This window comes from Bombina bombina, chromosome 5 (genome assembly GCF_027579735.1).
Source record: "Bombina bombina isolate aBomBom1 chromosome 5, aBomBom1.pri, whole genome shotgun sequence".
Taxonomy (NCBI): Eukaryota; Metazoa; Chordata; class Amphibia; order Anura; family Bombinatoridae; genus Bombina; species Bombina bombina.
This window is the reverse complement of record NC_069503.1, coordinates 613,920,896-613,928,522: the sequence shown is the minus strand read 5'-3', so window position 1 is coordinate 613,928,522 and position 7,627 is coordinate 613,920,896.

Sequence of the window (7,627 nt, the reverse complement as noted above, 5' to 3'; positions counted from 1 at the left end):
AAACCAATATAACATCTCAACATTCACAAATATACATTTCTGACATTCAAAAACAAAACAAAAACAAATCAGTGACCAATATAGCCACCTTTCTTTGCAAGGACACTCAAAAGCCTGCCATCCATGGATTCTGTCAGTGTTTTGATCTGTTCACCATCAACATTGCGTGCAGCAGCAACCACAGCCTCCCAGACACTGTTCAGAGAGGTGTACTGTTTTCCCTCCTTGTAAATCTCACATTTGATGATGGACCACAGGTTCTCAATGGGGTTCAGATCAGGTGAACAAGGAGGCCATGTCATTAGATTTTCTTCTTTTATACCCTTTCTTGCCAGCCACGCTGTGGAGTACTTGGACGCGTGTGATGGAGCATTGTCCAGCATGAAAATCATGTTTTTCTTGAAGGATGCAGACTTCTTCCTGTACCACTGCTTGAAGAAGGTGTCTTCCAGAAACTGGCAGTAGGACTGGGAGTTGAGCTTGACTCCATCCTCAACCCGAAAAGGCCCCACAAGCTCATCTTTGATGATACCAGCCCAAACCAGTACTCCACCTCCACCTTGCTGGCGTCTGAGTCGGACTGGAGCTCTCTGCCCTTTACCAATCCAGCCACGGGCCCATCCATCTGGCCCATCAAGACTCACTCTCATTTCATCAGTCCATAAAACCTTAGAAAAATCAGTCTTGAGATATTTCTTGGCCCAGTCTTGACGTTTCAGCTTGTGTGTCTTGTTCAGTGGTGGTCGTCTTTCAGCCTTTCTTACCTTGGCCATGTCTCTGAGTATTGCACACCTTGTGCTTTTGGGCACTCCAGTGATGTTGCAGCTCTGAAATATGGCCAAACTGGTGGCAAGTGGCATCTTGGCAGCTGCACGCTTGACTTTTCTCAGTTCATGGGCAGTTATTTTGCACCTTGGTTTTTCCACACGCTTCTTGCGACCCTGTTGACTATTTTGAATGAAACGCTTGATTGTTCGATGATCACGCTTCAGAAGCTTTGCAATTTTAAGAGTGCTGCATCCCTCTGCAAGATATCTCACTATTTTTGACTTTTCTGAGCCTGTCAAGTCCTTCTTTTGACTCAATTTTCCAAAGGAAAGGAAGTTGCCTAATAATTATGCACACCTGATATAGGGTGTTGATTTCATTAGACCACACCCCTTCTCATTACAGAGATGCACATCACCTAATTTGCTTAATTGGTAGTAGGCTTTCGAGCCTATACAGCTTGGAGTAAGACAACATGCATAAAGAGGATGATGTGGTCAAAATACTCATTTGCCTAATAATTCTGCACTCCCTGTACTATATATATAAAATTACTTTAATGAAACTAATATTAAAATCCTTACACAATGGTATCTCATCTGTCCCCACACCAAACTACACAAAATCTTTCCTGTCACTTTGTGCCTGTGCTGAAATGGCTGTGGGGAGAGTTTGACCTTGCCACATATTTGGCACTAACTACTTATACAACCATTTTCGGAAAATATATGGCAAAAGTACTGAATATTTCAATAATAATAATAATAATAATAATAATCTTTAATAATCTTGGGCCTATCTCTCTTTTATATACAAAAAAATCTTTATTTAAGATTATGGTTAACTTCTCTAAAAGATTGTTTCCAAAATATAAAAAAATGGGAAATATTCTCTCGCTTACTGAATGGTTAAACTTAAAGGGATATGAAACCCAAAAATGTTCTTTTGTGATTCAGAGCATACAATTTATAAACATGTTTCAAGTGTACTTCTATTAGCAAATTTGCTTCATTCCCATGAAATTCTTTAATGAAGAGATAGCTAGGTAGGTGACTGGAGCAGTAAATGGCAGATAAAAATGCTTCCATCTACAGCTCTTGTAAATGAAACATATTCTTACAACTGATGCCATATAGGGCTCCAGACATCTGCACACTCCTGAGCTCACGCCCCTGCTTTTCATAAAAGGATACCAAGAGAATGAAGAAAATTTAATGACTGAAGTATATTAGAAATTAATTTAAAATTCCATGCTCTGGGGCATATTTATCAAGCTCCGTACGGAGCTTAATGCCCCGTGTTTTCGGCGAGCCTTCAGGCTCACCGGAAACAGAAGTTATGAAGCAGCGGTCTAAAGACCGCTGCTCCATAACCTGTCTGCTTTCTCTGAGGTGGCGGACAGACATCGCCAGAAATCAACCCGATCAAATACGATCGGGTTGATTGACAACCAATGCTAGCGGCAGGCCGCAAATCTGCAGGGGGCGGCTGCTGGTGCAATGATAAATGCCAAAAGCATATGCTGTCTGCATTTATCGATGTGCAGCGGACATGATACGCAATATCGGATCATGTCTGCTTGCACATTAATAAATAGGCCCCTCTGTCTTAATCCTGAAAGAAAAAAATTGGGTTTCATATCCCTTAAAGGTCTTACACCACTCTACTTTACTTTTAATAGGAAAGAAGATCATGCTGAAATATTGGAATGTTATTGGTCAGCACTTTTTTTATTTTATTTTAATAATTTACTGTTTTATTAGGGCAAGATGCCTCCCTTTAAAATATAGCTTTTCCTTTACACTTGCCTTATCTGTGCATAGATATCTTTAAAATCACACGGTAGCAGCTTGAAAGAGAGGTGTGTAATTATAGCGGTGAAGGATATATATATATATATAACATAGTAACATAGTAGATAAGGTTGAAAAAAGACTGAAGTCCATCGAGTTTAACCTATACAAATCTAAAATACTTACAAAAAGCTCCAGTTAAGCTTAAATAACCCCATTAAAATGTGACCCATTTAATACTAGCAATCATATCCATGAATTTTGTTTATATACAGAAATTTATCCAGACTATTTTTAAATGTATCTATGATATTGGCATTCACTACCTCCTTTGGTAATGAGTTCCACAATTTTATTGCTCTTACAGTGAAAAAACGTTTCCGTTGCAGGAGATTAAATCTCCTTTCCTCCAACCTTAAATTATGACCTCTTGTCAGAAACAATTTTCTTGGAATAAACAGAGCTTCTGCCATCTCTGTATATGGGCCTTGAATATATTTATATAAAGTAATCATGTCACCTCTCAAGCGCCTTTTTTCTAAAGAAAATAGACCCAGTTTGGCTATATATATTTACTGTATATATATTCTGTGTGTTTCTCAGTTATGAGTAGCAATCAAGCATTTTCTTGGTGGCCTGTACTTTTATTTCATGCTGGGTGTCATTTATCTTTTTTCTTACTTGTGAAGGTTACCCCTTCATTCTGATATGTGAATCTTCTGATATAAAATAACATGTTATCCTTTTAATAAATTATTTTATTGCTAATCCTGGAGAGTTCCAGTTTTGTTGTCTGGGAGTCATGGGGCTTTTCCACTAAGATCTTAGTCATAGCTCTTGTACATGTGAGTACCTCCATCGCTTCAAATTGAACCCGTATTATAACAGACTTCACTATTGTCTTTCCCCTTATTTTGAGGTTCTTCTGAAAGACACATTCACAGATCCTTATTCCTCAATATAATTTGTGGACTTTTTTAATATTTCTTGTTTGTATTCACAGTTTGGTTTTATATTGTAATCTTACCTATTATTGTATGTGTGTTTGTATTATTTGTGTTTAAAAAAAGTTACAAAAACTATCATATTAAAAATAAAATTACTCTAATGTTCCTTAAGGAACCTATTAATTAATTTTGAATTTTAAACCAAGTTTTAAGATCTTTAACCATTCAAAATACTAGACACATAACCTTGTTCACATGGTCACAACACATAGGGCTAGATTACAAGTGAGGCGCAAATGGTTTTGCGCTAGCGCAATCGTGTTTTTGCGAGCCATTTTCATTTTGCTGAGCGAAATTGCAATTGCACTAGCGCAATCGCCCTTTACGCTTCAATCCTTACCGCGATCTCAGAGCTGTGCGTAACTGTTTTCAGAAACTAAAAAGCTGCACAAAACACTTCAAAAATATATTACAAAGTACAATTACACTCATATTAACACTGTCTAATGAAAATTATTTAAAAAAAATATTGCACAAAAAAATTATAAAGGCTTAAAGATATGAAGGCCTCTAGCTATCATGGTCTGGCGGACCTGATCCGACACTGCGGATCAGGTCCGCCAGACCTCGCTGAATACGGCGAGAGCTGCTGGTGCAACGCCGCCCCCTGCAGACTCGCGGCCAATGGGCCACCAGCAGGGGGGTGTCAATCAACCCGATCGTACTCGATCTGGTTGATTTGCGGCGATGTCTGTCCGCATGCTCAGAGCAGGCGGACAGGTTATGAAGCAGCGGTCTTTGTGACCGCTGCTTCATAACTGCTGTTTCTGGCGAGCCTGCAGGCTCGCCAGAAACACGGGGCATCAAGCTCCATACGGAGCTTGATACATATGCCCCGAAATCTCGGGTGTTGGAAAAAAAAGGCAGGTAAATGGTTTTAACATAGATATATATGCACATCTTGCTAAAGATGTATTTGTATGGATATACTGTATATATATATATCTATATATATATAAATATTTATATATGTTTATATATGTGTACATATATATTAATGTATTTATATGTGTATATATGTATTTACAGTCATATATACACATATAAAAACCTTAATATATATGTACATATATATATATATATATATATATATATATATATATATATATATATATATATATATATATGTGCATTATAGCCCTTTGCCATTAAGTAGATACAATTCTTGATAAAACATATATGGGCAATATTCATATTTAATAAATATTTTAAAGGGTTGGTAAACACCAAAAATGTTATTGTTTAAAAAGATAGATAATCCCTTTATTTACCATCCCCCAGTTTTGCATAACCAACACTGTTATAGAAATATACTTTTTACCACTTTAATTACCTTGTATTTAAGCTTATACTGACTGCCTCCTTATCTCAGATCTTTTGACAGACATTTAAGGCAATTAGTGCTGACTCTTAAATAACTTCACGTGCATGAGCACAATATTATCTCTATGAAATACATGACCTAATACCCTCTAGCTGTGAGAAGCTGTCAAATGCAGAGGCAGCCTTCAAGGGCTTAGAAATTAGCATATGAGCCTACCTAGGTTTAGGTTTCAACTAAGAATAACAAGAGAACAAAGCAAATTTGATGATAAAAGTAAATTAGAAAGTTGTTTAAAATTACATGCCCTATCTGAATAATGAAAGTTTAATTTGGACTTCACTATCCCTTTAACTATGTGAATATGCTTTGTTGTTTGCACGATGGGTGTTTGTTTCTTTTTTCAACATTTTTTTTCCCCATTGATTTTTATGTGGAATGTGAAATGGCGTTTGAGCGATTTTGGGTGTTCGGTTGTTTTTTCAACTTTTTTTAATCTATTGATCTCTATGGGGGAAAACATGGATGCACACGAGAAAAGTTGTTAGGATTTTTGCACTATTTGGGTTAAAGCTAGCGCTAAATAAGTTTTTTTGGAACTTGTAATATGAACGCAACCCAAAAAGCACAAAAATGAAAATCCTAGCAGAGTTTTCACTTATGCAAAAAAAATAAAAAAATACTACGCCTTTAATCTTATAACCTATTTTCATGACAACTGATATAAAATTGCCTTTTTTAAAGATTTTTACTATCTTTTAACCATTTCATATGCACAGTCTAGAACTTTAGATAGACTATAGTTTTATATAGGCCATGTCATGTATATCAATTTAAAATATCAAATTAATACATTTATATTATCTCCTGACATCCCAGACACCATAGACATATTCACAACTGAATATACTTTTATTGCTCTATTTATTTTTCAGTTTATCAAATTTACATAATCATTTACTTTAATCTGAATAAATAAATACATTAACAACTTGTTTTATGATTAAACAAAATCATACAACCTGTTTGATTAATAACACATACCTATAAATAGTACTCATATGAATTGCTAACCTCATTAAATATTACAGGGATTGGTAGTAAATGTTAATTACTTACTGTATGTCAATCACGTTTTACATCTTTGGATGCAATGGGAGGTAGTATCCTGGTCATAACTACAAATAATTTAAAAGGTTAAAAAAAAAGATTACATCCAATGCACATATACTTCAATTGTACAGCTTGCATGTGACTAAATATGAAATCATCTGTAATGAGTCATGTATTCCAAATGTTGGAAAAGTAAGACAGTATTTTTTAAGATGTATTCTTTTTTAGCAAATATTACAGAGTTTGTGTAGTTTGTTTCACTCATCATCCTTGATGTGTTAGAAAAGCAGTTACCAAAAGTCAGTATTTACCCAATCTTGTATTTTAAAAATTATGATTAGCAAATGTAATTAAAAAAAATAAAGTATATATATATATATATATATATATATATATACATACAGAAATGTTAGGAACTGCACTCTGCACTCTCACTAACCAAAAATTACAACAACCAGGGTGCCGGCAGGGGCAATAAATAGAAAATATACAGACCACACTTGATGGATTTCAGACGAACTTCAATACTTTTTTATTCTGGTGACGTTTTCAGGATAGTCTCCCCTTCCTCAAACCAACCCTTGGTCTGAGGAAGGGGAGATTACCCCTGAAACGTCACCAAAATAAAGAAGTATTGAACCCAGCGAGTGCAGTCTGTAAATTATATATAATCTCTGTAGAAAACAGGTCTGAGGAAAGGGTGCACTACCCCAAAACCTAACGCTAATAAACCATGTTTTATTAAATCCAGAGAGTGCTGTTTTCTACAGAGATTATATACAATTTTTCAGCACCCTGGTCTGAGGATTTTTGGTTAGTGAGAGTGCTCTGCTTTGTTATGTATATGTATATATATATATATATATATATATAGTTATAAATCTTTTATAGCTGGTGTTACAACCACATTGGAAGACATGGAGGTTTTAGAATTAATCACCTAGATTACGAGTTTTGCGTTAGAGGCTATGCAGTGCTAACGAGCAGTTTTCCCTCACCGCTCACTTACATGCAGCGCTGGTATTACGAGTTTTCAGAAACCCGTCGTTAACAAGCAAGAACTGAGCGTTGAGCAAAATTTTGCTCATTACCGCACTCCAATACCAGCGCTGCTTAAGTCAGCGGTGAGCTGGTCGTATGTGCTTGTGCACAATTTCCCCATAGGAATCAACGGGGTGAGCTGGCTGTGAAAAAGCAGCGTAAAACTCAGTAACGCAGCCCCATTGATTCCTATGGGGAAATACATTTTATGTTTACACCTAACACCCTAACATGAACCCTGAGTCTAAACACCCCTAATCTTACACTTATTAACCCCTAATCTGCTGCCCCCGACATCGCTGACACCTACAGTACATTATATTTATTAACCCCTAATCTGCCGCTCCGGACATCGCCACCACCTACATTATACTTATTAACCCCTAATCTGCTGCCCCCAACATCGCCGACACCTACATTATATTTATTAACCCCTAATCTGCCGCCCCCAATGTCGCCGCCACCTACCTACACTTATTAACCCCTAATCTGCCGCCCCCAACGTCGCCGCCACTATAATAAAGATATTAACCCCTAAACGGCCACACTCCCGCCTCGCAAACATTAGTTAAATATTATTAACC